Raw genomic sequence first — 17345 nt, 5'->3', positions numbered from 1 at the left:
CGACTCCGCCGGGACTCGAACCCGGAACCTTTGAATCCCTTCAACCCTCTAGAAGTCCAATGCGCTATCCATTGCGCCACGGAGCCACCTGTTGGAATCTCCGCACACCATCCATAGAGCCTGCGCGCGCCGTCACGCGTTAGCCCCGAGAGCTTTCAACTCTTTCTAGTTTTTCAATTTTATTTTTCTTAACCAGCACGAACAGGGTTTGCCGTACACGGTGCTGCACAAACGAGTCTCGCGGCAGCCGCTGCGTGCCGCCTGAGCACTGCCCGCGGCCCGGGTAGGGCCCACGGCTTCCTGCGCAGCGCTCGCCACCGGGCTGCGCCCTCATTTCTTAACGAAGACCGACTTCATCAGTGATCAGTATAAAATATTTGTTGTCATACCACTCTGGCGTTTCCAGTATTGATCCTTCTGCTCGAAGGACATAATTATAATCCACAGGTGGCCGTGTATTGAGGAACTCCTCCAGACGTCCGTAAAAGCTCTGTAGCACTGCCCTCCTCCATGGATTCAGAAAGAGAAGATTTTTCCATAAAAGCTGTAATTGTAGCCTGAAACAAGTCCGCGATACTGTTTTTAAAATAATGAATAGGTGTAATAAAGCCCCCAAGAGACAGCAGTATGAGGTATTCCTTCTTTAAGCTTGCCCTCCAGTACGCTGCCAGGGGAGCCCGCGGCCTGCTGCCGCTGCTCGCGGCTGCCGGCTCCGGGCAGCGGGGCCTGCGCAGCAAAGCTTGCTGAGAATCTCCTGCTGCACTTCGTCATAATTTAAAAGTACAGGTAGCCATAAGAGCGGAGAAAAGCATGTCAAAATTTTAGCATGCCCTAAAATCTGAGGGACAAGGAAGCTAATCACACCGATGTCAAATAAACTGACTCGGATCCACAATCCCCGAGGTATTGATTGCATCCAGGGCTGAGATACCGAGTGTAATGAATAACCGAGGTACCTCAGGCACTCCGGCGGTGTCCTGTGATTCCCAGGCAGCCGGCTGCTGCACCTGTGGCCAGCAGGGAGCCAGAGCACTTGAGCTTGCCCGATGACTGACTGGCTCCTGCAACACTTCCCAGAAAAGAAGGTTGCTGGAAGGCTTCGGCAGTTCAGCAAGTACCAAACTGGAGGTACAACCCCCAAGCTAACAGACTGTTGTTGAGCCAGAACATTTGTAAACAAACTGAGAATCAAAACCTGTATAAGATTCAGAGCAGATCTGGTTGAATTTGCAAGCTCTGGGTCTTGCCACAATTGTTCTGCTATGGACAGAACTCTTCACAGTGCTCCTGGTAAAGGAATGCAAATTTGGAAAATTTGACTCCATAAAGCCCTGTATTGCAGAAAAGAAACAGAAGTCTTGCTTCTAAGAATTGAGTTGATCTTCAGAATAAGCTTATATTTATGTTTGTGCAATTCAAATAAACCTCTTGTAAGTAACTAAGAATCACTATAAACATCTTGTAGTTTGTGGACACTTGGGCATATTCATTGTGGGGTGCAGTGTGTGTTGGTGCCTCACCAGTGTGATCTGGTAGCAGGGCACCTTTGGCAGCATGGCACTAAGTGGCTGCAGATAGTGAAGAACCATTCTTTTTTGTCACAAGGCTGGTTCTGAGACTCGTATTTTCGTTGTGGATAGTTGGTTTATAAAGGTAGATAAAGGCCGGAAGTTCATGCGGGAAGACTGACTAGGGAAACGTTTGAAATTTTTCTAGAAATGTTTCAAAATACTCAAGTAGTTTTGCTCTTTTATTCTGTGAATGTAGTCCCGGTGCAAAGTCCACCTTTGCGTTTGGGCAGCAGATGGAGCTGCTGCATGAGAAACAGAGCAGCTCACGGGTCATGAACTTACTGAATGTGGTCCTGGGCAAAAACGGCTGATCTGATGAACCTTTGCTGGCGTGTGTACCCAGATCAGTCCTTTGGACTTTCCCTCTTCTGGGACTGTCTGGAGTCCACTTTTGTTGCAAGCTGGCTGTCATTTCAGCTTCTCTTCAAATTCATGTTCTTTATCAAGGAGCAGAAGTTACTTGGAATAGAGTTGTGCTGGGTTTAGTTACTGGCACTCAGAAATTTTGCTGAGCTCAACAATGTGCCATTTTGCTAATTTTTAGAGGGAGGAGAAACTGAGGTAGGAATACCTTGACACATGGCAGGAAATGCATCGATGGAGGCAAAAAAATATAGCAGTCTTCTATTGATTAAAATACTCTAGATAATATTTACTAAATTGAAGTGATCTTTGATAGACTTTTTACAACATGGGTTTGAACATTAACTTCTGTTAATTTACTGTAGTGCTATGTACTGTATATCCAAGTAATTTTGGTAAGATTTGAGCTTTAAAATGAATTTAAATGGCAATTTCCAAATTTTCAGGGCATCCACAAATGTTTGTTGGGAGTACCACCCCCTTTCTCTAAGAACAAATGTAATTAATGCACTTTTTGAAAGAGGTCAGAGAAGTCTGTAATGTCTAGATAACCTAAATGGGACCTTTACACCATCTGTACATTTCAGGGAGGATTATTACAACCCTACTGCTCTGATGATTCACCTGTGTGGTGCAGCAAGAGAAAGCACTCTTCAAACTTGCAGGAAAAAATGCTGGGATGCACAATGTTTGAGGATACTAGAAATAACTCAGGGAGGGTTTCTTTTGGTAATTCACAATTTGATTCAATTTTTAAAATTTTTTAACATGAAGATAAATGCTCTGCATTGTAGATGCTTCTGCAACCCTGCCTTTTCCTCGAGGAAGGCTGTAATTGCCATGTGACTATTGGGGTATTGGAGAATTTGTTTGTCAGGTTGCCAGCAGGAATCTGTTAAGAACCTCTTCCAATTCTCTTATTTATGGTTGTTGTTGGACTAATGCATGTTCTGTCCTCTTGAGTATCTTGGGGTAGACAGGAGAAATTCCCAAGAGCAATGCCATTAAGAACTTGGGCACACATGATGAGTTATGCCAAATCATCTCTACAGGGGATTATAATGTTAATTCTGTGTCATTCTATTAACAGATCAGGTGCTGCAAAGCCATTTACTTCAAGAGCGCTCCCTGATAGTGCCAAACCTGAGCAGTCATATGGCATCTCTTGGAGCACTGCAACAGGACTTTTGGAGAAGTCCCAGCTAGTGCCTCTGGCCAAAAGTGGAGTACATCTGATTTACAGAAAGGTGGGAGTCTGTTTCAAGACAATTTCAATGTTTTCTGTTGTTAATTTGATCTGGTTTTTATATATATATATATTTCAGAAATGCATAAGATTTGTATCAAATACCATTCAAAATATTCAAAGTGATGTCTTTCACTATATTTTAAAATTGTATTCTTAAAAAGCCCCCATTTTTGTTTTTCTTAAAAATAGTATTTATAAGTTTACTTAAGAGCCAAAGCAGTCTTAAAGACTACACCCTTGAGTCAATAATTATCAAAGACAAAGTAGACAGTGCAAAATTTTGTCCTTGTCTTACATTTTGAAATCTAGGTGTAGCCATTGAGGCTTAGTTTTTTCGTTTTTTTTTTTAATTAACACTGAGCCACTGAATATTTACAGTTGAGTTGTTCCTTTGCAGCTTTGCAGGTGACACTGTAACTCAGCTCCTCTTATGCAGTTCAGGAGAATAAGTCTATCTGTGGTCTAGTGATTTAGTCCTAAACACCTGGAATTTTATCCCAGCTGTGAAGCTACTGTGCTACTGTGGGCAGCCTGATGCATTTTCCTTTCTGTAAAATATGGACAGCAGATGCTTTCTTATTCCATGTGGTGCTGTGCAAGCCAGTCATATGCAAGGTGACTTTAAACAATTGAGATTAAACTTCCTCTGAGAATTCTTTATTATGATATATTTTGCTTGTCACTTCACATCTCTCAAAAGTGAATGGCAAAAGGTAACAAAACCTACACAGATGACTCAGCTTCTTTTCACCAGGTTTCCTTTCTGCTGTGAGCAGGGTTACCAAACAGTCCTGGGTGACAGTTTTCCTGTCCCCTGCTTACTCAATTGCTTTCTCAGCTCAGTTACTTGGTTCTTTGTTTTACAAGTACGAAGCAGTCATATTGTCCAAATTATCTTGAGACACAATTTGTGCTGCCTCTGCAGCACAGCATACTTTTCATTAGAAACCCAACAGCAAGGATACAGATCTGGGCTCAGGGCTTCCAAAATGATTGAGAGGAGCAGGAATATTTGTCTAGCATATGGGCTAAGGTACAGTACTTTAAAATTATTAATATATTCATTTTTTTCATCATCAACTATGCAGGTTAAAAAAATAATTTGAATGTACAATTAAAAGGCAATGAACCTGAAGCAATTAAAACCCCCCTTACCTTCTCCCACACTGTTTAGATGCAGTTTGTTTTCTGTCCTCACCCATGTGCTCTGGAAATCACATGTGGTGTTTAAGCAGTGGTGCAGTGCAGTCATCTGGTTCCGTGCAGGAATGTTTTGTAAGCCAGAACATTGGGTTAACTTCTGCTTTCATTTGAGTCCTTCTGAATGTAAGCTAACAAAATCAAATGGGGGAGTTTTTCCAAGGCTATATAAATGTTAGCAAGAACATAATTTGGCCTGGAGTGCTTTGCCTTTTGTAGTAGACTGAGTTGGTATGATGTTCATGTTAACCAAGAAAACAGGTAATTTTTGCCAGCCTTTCTTTTGAAGATGTCCTTGGTTAATAAATCCAAGCCTTTCAGAGGAAAAAAATCTTTTGCTCTGTATTAAATGATACCTTTTCTGATTAGGGATAGAAAGAGAAATGGCTGCAGACTCTTGTCTCTTTGATGAGGGACATTAGTATCATGGTATTCACTGCTCTTTAAATTTCCCAGAATGTGGCATTAGTACTCTGTGGACTGTTTGTCTTGACAGCTAAAGGTTACTGTGGGGTCACAATGTCCTATCACTGCTTGGATCATCACTGGGTGCTAGATGTGTCCCTAAGGTTGGATGTGTGTAGTCAGTGCCATTTCTGGAAGGATCTTGCCAAGCATGTTCTAAAGGGATGAAAAGCTTTCAATCTTGATTACATTTCGCTTTTCACACAGTTATGAATCTGAGTGACTGACTCACTATTCTATCTGATACTGACTGATGTAATCACAGAAACAATTCTATTTAAAATCATGTTCTTTCTTCACTATTGTAATTATAAATATTGCACAGGCTGAAAATCTACCCCTGAATTATAAATACACTCTTCTCCTGACCCCAACAAGTTTTTACTAAATCTGTTTAAATGTATGTTTATTTTACCATACTGGAAATTTTCAGCAGAATTATCCCTCTCTTGTTTTTCAAACCGGTAAATATGGATTGTATTTTAAAGGTTTAATTGTAAATCTGTTTTTTCTACTTGAATATTCACTTAACATAACTGGATCAGAATTTATGAATTTGATTTTTGTAGCTAAGGTCATTGTGCAATATGAAGTAATGGACTGTATGGCAGAATTCCCAAATTCTACCCCTGGGTTTGTCTTGGCCCTAGCTTGTAGGGTGATATTCAGCTGCACAGTTTTAATTGCATAATATTTCTATAGAATTGACAACTCTTCCATCAGTATCCATAGCCTTTTAACTGTTTGAGTACATTCTTCACCTTTCTCACTCCTGTTGTTTTACTCCAAGTGTGAAGTGTGATTGAACACCAGACCCTGCACAGTAACAGTTGTGCAGAGCTCAGCAGCTCTTGGTTCACACACACAGTGGACAAGGAAGATCATCAAGCACCTCTACTACAAAGGAATTTCCTGTGGATTCTCTGTCTCCTTTGAACGAAAAGCTGTCACTAGGACATCACTGCTGTCTTAGGCCTCTTGTACCCCTGCATGCTATCTACCAAAAGAGAAACAAATCTCTTCCAATTTCACAAATTACAGAAAGATCAGAGTGACTTCTTATGAAAATGAGCATTCTCTTGTACACAGGTAGAAATCTGAAGTTATTTTATAGTAAGAGAAGACCTCCGGGCTTTTTTTCTGATATAATTGCTACTAGAGTGCAGATCAGGGATGCAGAGGAGCTAAAGAGCTAACTGAGGAAAAGGACCTGTGACAGGAGGTCAGCAGGCTATGTACCTTTGGGAAGAAATGAGATGGAGAGCATTGTTACTTTTGGCAAAAGAAGAGAAAGCTCCTTCTCTGCCTGCAGAAATGATATCACAGAACAATGTGGTGCCCTGGGAAAAGATGAGGATGAACAAGGACCACTGGGGGAGGCATCGGGGCCAGCTGAACCTCAGCCAAATATCAACAAGAAGAGTAAAAGACAGCTGATAGGCACTGGAGATTCCCATCTGTAGGGACTGGAAACATTCATCTGCTATGTTGATGTGATGTTTTGGGATGTTTGCTGAGTGCCAGGATCCCCGATACTGCAGAGAGACTTTCAGGGCTTGTCTGGTCCTTAGACTTTTGCTCCTTTCTGAATATGTGTGGGCATCAAGGACATATCAGGAGGGACAGTGAAGCTGTGGGACTGAGGGTGAAAGTTACAAGGGCTCAGGTCCCTTCCAGTGAACAGAAGAGGCTGGGATAGCAAAGAAGACATCCTGAGCAAGGGTTATTGTTATCTAAAGAGAAATTATAGTGCAGGGTCAGTGAAGAGGTGTCCTTAAGATAAGGGAGGATCTCACTCTTCCTCTGTGAAAGCTGCAGAGCTGAGGGCCTATACTAAGTACCAGTATATAAATGCTCACAATCTGGGAAAAAGCAGAAGGAATTTGAAGTTTGTGCACAGTTGGAAAACTAAGATGACATTAGATGTATACTTGAGTTATTACTTTCTTAGTAATTGGTAACCTTTTAAAATTCAATTTGATGGTATCAAATGGTTTTATAAAAGAAGATCAATTGCAGAATTCCAGTTGTAAGTAAACTGACTCATGGTTAATTGACATGGTCAAATATGTCTGCCAGTCCCTAGCAGAGCCAGTTCAGCTCCGACTTAACTATCTGGAGTTCTACTACAATCTTCTTGTTTTCCATCCATAAAATTGTATAATGAGTGTGATTATGTAATGCAGTTAGACTACTATTTTCAGAATTGTCGAACTGCCAAATTTATTGCAAGTTGCACTAGACTATGCTCATTATTTGACCCAGATTAACCATTGTACTGGCCAAGTTAAAGTCTGGCTAATTTGTATTACAGCTGGAAGACTTAATTTGCTATGTGTTGAAGATAATAGATGAATGGAAGGAAAGTGAAAACAGCAAAGTCAGTTCATACACCAATACATTAAAATTTGTTCTTGAGAATCTTTGTTAAAATGACTACATAAATAGGCAGCTGCATCTTATACTGGTATGCTCTAATATTAGTTTGGTCAGTGCTTCAAGACTGACAAATGTAAAAAAAAAAATGCTTTGCATCTGTAAGCACAGTAAATTTGTTTTGGAAGTCATTTAGATATTGTGTAAGTGAATGCTATGTTACAATCTTGCACTAAGGCCAAAAGCAGAACACAGAGCTCAAATTCTGCACTTTTGTAATCTAGCAGTACAACTTTTTCCCTCTTTTAACAGCCATAGTGGAAGCACATTGAACTAGCAAGTGATTTTTATAGCTAATCCTTGCATAGTCTTTGCTCCATATTCTCCTTCCAATTTTTGTCTCATAAAACCAGTCATTGAAGTTAATGCAACTTATCACCCAGCAGAAGTTACAGTATGAAGAAACAAAAAGCTGCACATCAAAGAGTCTTCTGTGCAGTCAGAGCAGACAAAAGGCTTCTTTGTGATGAATGTGCAGCGTTAGCTCTGCCACTCTAAATCAGCAGTGAATTTTCTTCAATTCTAGCATTGAAGTAAAGAATGTCCTTTGTTCTTGTAGGGGGTTTACTTTCATTTCCAAACTGCTGGCAGACAGTAAGCATTGACTTAACACACAAAATTAATTTCCTGTGTTCAGAATTGTGATATACTTTTATAGAGATGTATCTTGGTTTATTCAAATTAGTAATAGGTACCAGTCATTCCTGCAGTGAAGTGAAACAAGCAGCTTCCACAGTCAGTGATGTCTGGAAATCATAGGAATCACTGCCAACAGGATCCCTTATTTTTTGCCATACCCTCCACAGAGATAATGTGTTGTTGTTTGTTGTTGTTATTACAATATATGACTGTAGTTATTTTTGTAAATACCTGAGTTTGCAATCACAAGGGTTTAGAATCTAGGTAAATAGTATGAAAGAGCCAAAAAGAAATACCATCACAACTCTAGTCCAAAATTACAGAGATTAGGGGAGACATTTGCACCCAGACAGAGGGTCAGGGACATTTCAATCAGGTTTCAATACAAGTGGCCTTTTCCCTATAAACTTGCTACAAAATTATCACTTGCTTTTGTTAGTGCTGTGATTACAAGATATTCCTTTGTGTGTCTAAAAAGGGGAATATGGCTTCTTAATTTACCTTCAAGGACTAATCTTATTCACAGGTAGTTTGAAAGGGAAATAGACCCATTTTGTGTTTGGTATTAATTGCTACATAATTGGTATTTGTTACATAGAGACCTTGTGCTTTTTGACTGAAAGATTTGCATCTTGTTTAACAGCAAAGCAGGCATCTACTAGAGATACTTCTGTGTTTTATGTTACCAATAAGAATGAGAAAGAGTGAAATAGCATTTGGTGAAAATGTGAGAAATTGTATCTCTAGGCAGGCTGGACAAGTAACTATAACACTGGGTTAAAATGGAATAATGGAATCTGATAGAGAAATTACTTTAGAATCCTTAGAAAATCTGAGCGTGTAAGTGAAAAAAAGAAGAGGCAGAGAGGATATATAAAGACCTGGATTATGGAGAATGAGAGTAGTGTTGATGGTGCTAATAAAATTTTGCTAAGGGGTTGGCTTTGGGTGGAAGTTGTTTTTTCAGGGTCTTCTCTTCTGCAGTGCAGAATGGGTTTTGAGTGAGTGTGCAGCTAAAACATGGTAGAATATGATGAAATCAGTTCCCCAGGTGTATTAATTTCCTTCTTCATAAAATCAGACATTCATTCAGATTGTTTTGCTGTCTCTATGTTGGCAAAGCTTGTGTGACATACGTGGGAATTTACAAGTGCAAGCCATATACAATTTAATATACTTACATAAATGGCAGAATAATTAGTTTTCAGGTAATTAATTTTAACACTCCTGATGCGATACCTCTCTTCCTTTGTGTTATATCTAAAAGCAAATTAGTGACCTCTTGATTTGCATCATGAGATATGGGTTTGTTAAGGTGCCAGTAAGGAAGACAGACTATAAAGTAAAGTATTGCTTAAAATATCCTTTGTTGTGGCTAACACTGTGAAGGAAAAGGATATGTAGGTAGTTTTATTTCCTTCCATATGCTGTGTTCTGTAGTATTGAACAGGTCCCAAATCAGGACTCAGCACACTGGGCACATCATGTCCAGGGAAAAGACATCTGACATTTTGAGTTTTTGAGCTCTTACAGGATTTTCTTAAAACAATTCTATTTCTCCTGTCTACCATCAAATAGAAAGTCAGTTCACTTAAGAACTGTTCGTTGCACTTTTGGATGAGGATAAGGACACACAGTCAGTGTAATGAGCAGTATGAAGTGAGAGCCACCCATGGGCTCCTCTCCTGCAGCTGGCTGTGCCCTGCAGCTGGCTGTGCCCTGCAGCTGGCCATGTTCTGCAGCTGGCTGTGGCCTGCAACTGGCAGTGTTCTGCAGCTGGCAGTGTTCTGCAGCTGGCCATGTTCTGCAGCTGGCAGTGTTCTGCAGCTGGCCATGTTCTGCAGCTGGCTGTGGCCTGCAGCTGGCAGTGTTCTGCAGCTGGCAGTGTTCTGCAGCTGGCCATGTTCTGCAGCTGGCTGTGGCCTGCAGCTGGCAGTGTTCTGCAGCTGGCAGTGTTCTGCAGCTGGCCATGTTCTGCAGCTGGCAGTGTTCTGCAGCTGGCTGTGGCTGCAGCAGGCTGTGCCCTGCAGCTGGCTGTGGCCTGCAGCTGGCCATGTTCTGCAGCTGGCTGTGGCCTGCAGCTGGCTGTGGCCTGCAGCCACAGGAGATGTCATACAGCAGAGCCTGACCACCAGGTCTGCATCAGCACAGCACCGGCCTGAGCCTCCTGTGGCCATCACTGATCCTTCATTCCGGCAGCATCAGTGCACAGCCCTTGGGTAAAGAGCCACACAGTGATGCAGTTACACATCTAGGTTTTGAGAGCACCAATGTTTTCAGGGCAGATATACAGCCTGGGTGGGTGGGGAGTGATCCTAACTGGAACTTTTAAGTAACTTCCATATCATCATCATCATCATTATTACTACTAATAATAATACATTATAAAATATAGTGTGATGCCTGGAATAGATCACTTTACCTCTCCCTATTAGTTTGTTGAACTAGACTGATGGAGGGTGTTTTTGAGCTTGTGCATAGTTTTACATTGACATTAATTAATTAATTTTGTTGGGGGCAGGGCGTGGTGGTGATGTTTGGATTTTCTTCTTCCTAAACTTTTTGACAATAATTTTTAATAAGAAATATTTTTTTAAGAAATAGCCTGCAAAACTCTCAGCTGAAAGTAGGAACTTCTCTATTTCATAATGGCTCATTGGCAAATAGATGGCACATTTTTCACCTAGTAGAAAAATAAAAATAATAATTAAAGTGTGAAAAAGTTTACTCAACACAATATTCAACTTCTCCTTGATTTAGGGGGAAAAAATCCAACCCCGCTGCTCAGTTATCATCACTGTGATTCATCAGCTGCTGTCTCCTGGGCAGGTCTGAGTGCTGATTGGGCACAGAACTTCTCAAGGTGTGTCTTTTGTCAAGAAGCTTTTGCATTTTAAGGCACACAGTAGACCCTGAGAGTCTCCTGCTATGGTAAGAACTGTTGTATGTCTATTTATTAACCTGTACAGTCTCACTGTTAGAAACAATGCTTGGTGGTTAGAAACAAATAATTATGTGTGTTAGCAGATGTTTCCAAATCAAGTTTTTGTGGATTTAAAACTGGAAAGATTTTAATTTTGGATCTTAATTGTGACAGCTGTCACTCAGTATGCTAGTAGTGATTTTTTAAATTCTGAATTAAAGTAACTGTAAATATATAATAATGAGGAGTATTGTCAAATCCAAAGAAAATTAGATTAAAATATTTTTGTAATGTTGTCATACTTTGAGAGAGAAATGTTTATAATATTTTAGATGGTTTATGTTTTTTAAAAAATTGTATGTCAATTATTTTCAAGTTAAGTAGTACAAAGAAACTTTCTTCTCATGTTGCCATATCTTCAGGTCAATTTTGTTTTTTCAGAGTTATGAATTGGCTTTTTTTTTTTTTTTTTTTTGCCAATTGGAAGCTAAAATTAATCTGATTTTCACATTTCTTTTCAGCTGACTTTGAAAAAATAAGGGAGAATCCTGAGGGAAAATACAGGGATATATTAGAAACATTTTTACTTTGTAATTGGTAGGTTTACGTCAGCTTAACTATCAAATAAAAAGATGCAATCACAGGGATTGAAAAAATTTGAAATGTGCTACATAGACAAGTTTGCATGTAAATGTCTGTGATCTAACGCTGGTGGAGGATGGCAGAAAAGGCTGGGGAAAACAGCAGCTGTAATACCCAGCAGGGTAATGTCTGCCCTCCTCCTTCACAGAGCGCTGCTCAGAGCTCAGTGCACATGACTGTACTTGTTTCAGCTCTTGGAAAAATGTTGCAGTCATGGCACAAGCACCAACTTCTTTGTGAGGGATGATACCTAATAAAAGGAGAGTTTCATTTTAATATTACCTAAATAAAAAATTAATTTTAGGATAATACATAACTGAAAACAAAGAATCTTTAAGGATATATGATTTAAAGAGATATTTAAGAAGTAACTCTTTCACCAACTATCAAAACCACAAGGGTTTTGTAGATATTCAGACAGAAGTTTCTTGCTATTGAATTACATGAATTGGCTTCCAGTGCCTTGGCATATTTCTTGGTTTTAAAAGATTTAGTGCTTTACAATTTTGTGCTTTAGAATAGTAAGATTTGTTTTATGTACTTGAGGAGTGTCTTCACACTCAGTAAAGTTAGAGTGGATTTCTTTCTCAGAATTTTAACTCTGAGCACCAGTCAACACAAGAGGTGCCGAAGTGCTGGTATTGGTGTTATATACATAATATACTTTTTCTAAACATGGTTGTTTTGATATCTCCCAGCCTTTTCTTGTTTGCATATACACCTCTGTGATACTGTAATATCAGAATACCTTTCTTTCTAGGTATTCTTATAATGACACCAAACATATTCTTCTCACCAGCAGCTGTTACCATCAAAGAAAGATTTTTCAGTATGCAAATAAACTTAGCTAAAACAGCAATCTATGTAATTTATTTCATGTTCTTGACTTGCTTGTGCTGACTTTAGTTGTATGTGCAGGGGTCAGAGACTGGTTTCTATTTCTATGTGCCATGCTATCAGCAAAGGAGGATGATAGTAAGAACTTTGAAATGCATTCATGAGCAAGACTCTCATGGTGAAATTAATTTAACCATTCCCTTATTTAGGTGATGTTTTTGTCTGAGCTAAAGCTTTAAGGATCCATGTGTGTCCTACACTTCAAGCGCATTTTCTCAGTCTTGTTGCCAGTGTGCTGCAACATAAGAACCAAAGTGCAAGTACTTTAGAGGCAGGTGTGCTTCATGAGGTTAGAAATTTGATTTCAAGAAATGAGATGTCATGCCTTTGTTGCTTAGATGGCAAAATTATAAGATATTCTGAATTATGTATTTTTAGATGGTTTTGCTTTGAAAAGATGAAGCATGCCAGCCATACCTTACAGTCCCTACTGCTGAATCACAACACTATTATTTCTAGAGTTGGGTGTATCTGGCTAAAGAATACTCTCAGACAGTATTTGTCCAATTGGAGTCCAGGAAAAGCACCCAGCAGTTTACAATCATTGTAATGGTGAATCACATTAGTGTCTGCTGTGCCCATGTGCATTCAGCCAAGAAAAAGAGCAAATACTTATTTGTGTCTTCCTCTTTGGCCACATGCAGTAATAAACTGAGTTCAAACAGCAAACTGCTAATCTAAACTTCTTGAAAACAGCCATTAATTTCATGCCCATAACTTTTTCTATGTGTTCCAGCAGCTGATTGCAATCACCAGTGCCAGTGTTTGGACACTCATGTATCTGATTTGTTGCACTGAAGTTCCACGTCTCAGTGCATTATTGGTTCCTGCAGTAAATGGCACTTACAAACTGTGCAAGGATTGCATAATCCTTTGCAATGGATTATATTATTTGAATTATAATTAGATGCCAGGCTAAGTACCCTTTTTGTCATATAAAAGGGTTTCAGAAAAAAGGAAAATAATCTAGTCACTGTTGGAGTCTTTTCTGTACATTTTTAATGAAAGGCCTGTCACTTTATTTGATGGAATAGTGTCTTCAGATTAGTGCTGCTTTCTTAACTGTGTCTAATCTCATTTGATTTAAGCATCATGGAATAATAAAAAAATCAATGTAGCATAGGTTTGTTTTGAAGTCAAGTAGGGGGCTAGCAAATCAGTAAACATCAGTTCATCATGTTTAATTAGCTAATAGAAATTTTCTGAAACCATTAAACAAGACCATGACAAACAAATTACATGTAGGCTTATTAATTTATAGTGAAGCTCTGGTATGAAAACTGAAAACTTTAAGTCTGACACTGTTTTCCTTTACACAGAAATTACAAAACAGTTTGTCTGTATAGTTTTAGTAGCTCCTTCAATAATGTGAAGCATTTCTTTTAGTCCCCTTCCACCAACCTATGAAGTTGAAAAGATTAATATTTGTCTCAATCTTTGGATCATTTGCAGAATTAAAAGAACATAACTCAGAAATTCCTTTACATATCAATATATCAAATGCAAATATGTGAACTGTGCAGTATTAGAGTAGTGACCTTCAACCAGACTCTAAGTCAAGAATTTCTGTTTCCAAGGCTTCTCATTCTTGCTGAGTATTTTCCTGGCACAATGTATGGATCTTTTGTGATGTGTCGTCTGCTGGAGAATGAATGGAGGCCCTCTGGCTCATTTATCCTGCTGTCTCACTTGGGATTTGAACTATTTTGCTAGAAAAGAATGTCTAGTGCTCTCACTTTCAACTCTAATCCCCACATCATTAAGCTTGCTGTAGCAGTTCCCTGCTGCATAACTATTTTCTCAGCTATAGAGCCTAATGATGGTTTCTCAGCTATAGAGCCTAATGATGGTTGAAGAGTAACTAAGATTTTCAGGATATGTATGCTTGTGCTTTAGAAGCTCTCCATCATGAACATGTTATATCTTAGAATGAGAAAAAATACCTCTATTTTGAGTAATTTTATTTCACTTCCTCCATACATTTTGCTTTTTTTCAGTTTGGCTTGTCTCTTTTTGTACTGTCCTTGTCTCAAACATTGAAATTAGGGCCAGCTGATACCTTGTCATAACATTGACATAAAAGCTGTAGTGGACTGAAAAGCATAAAGCACTGTGGATTGTTTTGTTTGGGTTTACTGGGGCATGGGGAGTTTGTTGTTAGTTTTGTTTTTACAAAAAAAAAATACTCACTTTGTATGCAGGCAGATACCATTTAAGAAGAAAAATACTATTATTAAATATGTCTGTCTTGATATCCAAGTTAAGGAAATCATGCCTTACTGTAAGGTAATTTGGGAATTTTTTCGTCATAATTCCCCAATATTAGTGGTTTTTTCTTACCCTACATCACAACTTCTCAGAATATTAACAAATTTTTTTTCAAAATGCATACCTCTACTGTTAATTTTCCCTTAAGACTTGCCAAAATAAAGCTATTAAGAAAAAATGCCTTGAGGACAGCATCACTTTACAGGAATTCAGTCAGAAGACAACATACCATCTGATGCAATTAAACTAGGGATTTTTTTTTTTATTAATGGGGAGAAAAATTTTGTACTTAGAAAATAGAAACCTATTATCTAGGCAACTCCTGATCTACTTCTAGAGCTATTAACCTGTTTAGAGACTCTTCCACTAGTGAAACTGCACTATTGCTCATGTAACAGTAAGGAAAAAAAAACAAACAAGGAAAATTTTAGTCATTCACACATGTCAGCTTTTTCTCTAATCATGTTTTACTGCAGGCTTTCAGCTATTTATTTTGTTGTGTGTTACATTCCTGTTCTCTATTCTCTTTACTCTCCCTACTTACTTCAGCTTAAAATGTTCTTGAAGTCTTTTCATCTGTCCAGTTTTAGCTACTGCTTTTCTTCCTCTTTACTGCATCTCACATTTATCTGTCTGTGTCTTTCTTATTAATAGAAAGTTTATTTCCTACTTTTTGAAAATACTATAGAAGTATTCTGTAGAAGTGGAGTCCATGAAACTCTAAGAGGAAGAGTGAAAAGTTAAAGGACAAGAAAGCTTGAGGAGCCAGATAGAATAGAGTTGTTTAATTATACAAGAAAGAGAACAACTTCAAAAAAACTGCAATACAATTTTGAAATATCAGAATTAGCAAAAATGGTCTAGCAAACTAATCATATTACTTTGCTCATGAAGTTTGGGGACCATCAATAAGTACAGTGCTCTTGATAGGTGTTCCACTGTTTTCTGTGTGAAAGTTCTGTACACCGGTGCACAGCCATGTCAGTAGAACTGAGAGCAGAACATTTCCATATAATGTTAAGTATTGTATGGAAATATTCCTTTATATTGTAGTTTGAAGTACTTGAGAGACTTTAACATAGTTCTCTCAACTATACACTTTAGTACAATGACTACTGTGTTACAGATTGGTGCCCTTTCTTCATCAAATTTCTAGATTTATCAGTGTGACTTTTAAAATTATCATAGGTACTTGTGCTAATAAACTGCAGGTTTTGCAGTACAATGCTGTCAAATCCAAAGAGATGGCAAATTGAAACTTGCTTACCCTCCTGTTCCAGCATAGATCAGACTCTCTTCCGGCAGCAAGCCTAATGCAGGCTCACTTGGAAAGCCTGCTATTGAGCAAGCCTTCCAGGACAGGAGAGGAGCTGGTTCTGGTTTAGTTCTGTTTTGTGGAATACAGCTGCTGATGTATAGCACAAGTCTGTGTTACTTTTGCATGCAGATTTAGTTCTGTATTGTAAACACTTGAAATGCCTTTGAAATAGGTGGGGTATTAAATGAAGGGAAAAACATCAAGGCAGAGCTGCTGTTACTACTGCAGAGAGTTATAACTAAGCCATCTTTGTCTTTTGTTCTTCTAATGTGAATACATAAAGCTTCAGGCAGATGGCAGAATAAACATTTAATAAGTTAAACTCCAGTGCTTTAAAGCACCAAAGCTCTCCTTTCAGGTTGCATATGATACACTATAAGATTTGTGATAAGTTTATCTGGTAACTGCAGGATTACAGCCAACCCAACCAAAGGCAAAGTAATACTACAGGTAGGAGCCCAGTGCTTCAGCTGCAATGCATTAGGATTTTAACTCAAACTAAGATACACCTGTGTCCCTGACCAGGTGTTCAGATATTGCTGCAAATTAAGGGCTTGGCTGAAGTAATCAGCTTTGCTCTGAACCTCAGTTGGGATCCTCTTTACACTTGAGAACCAAAGTTTTACAGGAAGGTATCCTACACTACAGCAGTATGGATCATCCTCTCTCTGCACTTGGAGCAGACTGTTACAGAATGTGGTGAGGCAGGGCTGGAGAGCTTCTGAGGAAAAGTGTCAGTGTACAGCACAGTGTCAGTAGGAGCTTGTCATGAGGAACTCTGCAGAACAGAAGTCAGCAGGTAAGGAAAGCTCAGTGGTGATGACTGAGAAATCAATAGAATCCAGCCTCCATTTAAAGATGCTTCATGCCTTCAATGCAGTAACACTGTGTCACAGAGTAGCAGGGAAACAGGAAGGGACTGGAAATCATTTGTGCTATCTGCAGAAATATCAATAAAACTGGTATGTAGATAGATTTGGTAAGGAATTAAGCTTGCTACCACAAAATTAATCAAAAATACTCTGAACAAATTTGAATTGGCATTGCAAGTTAAGACTGGCTCAGCATTTTGTTTTATCTACCTGTGGTGCTTTTTATCTGTCTCTACTACTCTTGGCACTACCTATACCATATCTTCAAAGGGAAAGGAAATCTCTTTGTTTATGAGACTTGCCCTGCATTTACAAAAATATGACTAGTAGCATTTTTGTGTGTAAGCTCAGATGATTCAAAGAAATTCCTGACTTACTACTAGTGTTTTCTCAAACTGGAACCCAAGTATTTTAACATTTAAACTTGTTAGCTGTTTGGGCCCAAAGGTGTGCTACAGACAAAGTTATTGCTTTTTTTGCATATACAATCACATGTAAGTAA

At 38.9% G+C, this 17345-nt stretch overlaps 1 non-coding gene across 1 annotated transcript; it reads right to left on the bottom strand.

Moving 5' to 3' along the window:
• On the bottom strand, positions 1-86 carry TRNAR-UCU (transfer RNA arginine (anticodon UCU)). The gene is given in 2 exon segments: positions 1-36; positions 50-86. It is a non-coding gene; the product is annotated as a tRNA-Arg (tRNA).
• Between the last annotated feature and the right edge of the window lie 17259 nt (positions 87-17345).

Source organism: Lonchura striata, chromosome 9 (genome assembly GCF_046129695.1).
Source record: "Lonchura striata isolate bLonStr1 chromosome 9, bLonStr1.mat, whole genome shotgun sequence".
In the NCBI taxonomy this organism is placed as follows: Eukaryota; Metazoa; Chordata; class Aves; order Passeriformes; family Estrildidae; genus Lonchura; species Lonchura striata.
This window is presented reverse-complemented; position numbering and strand designations above follow the sequence as displayed.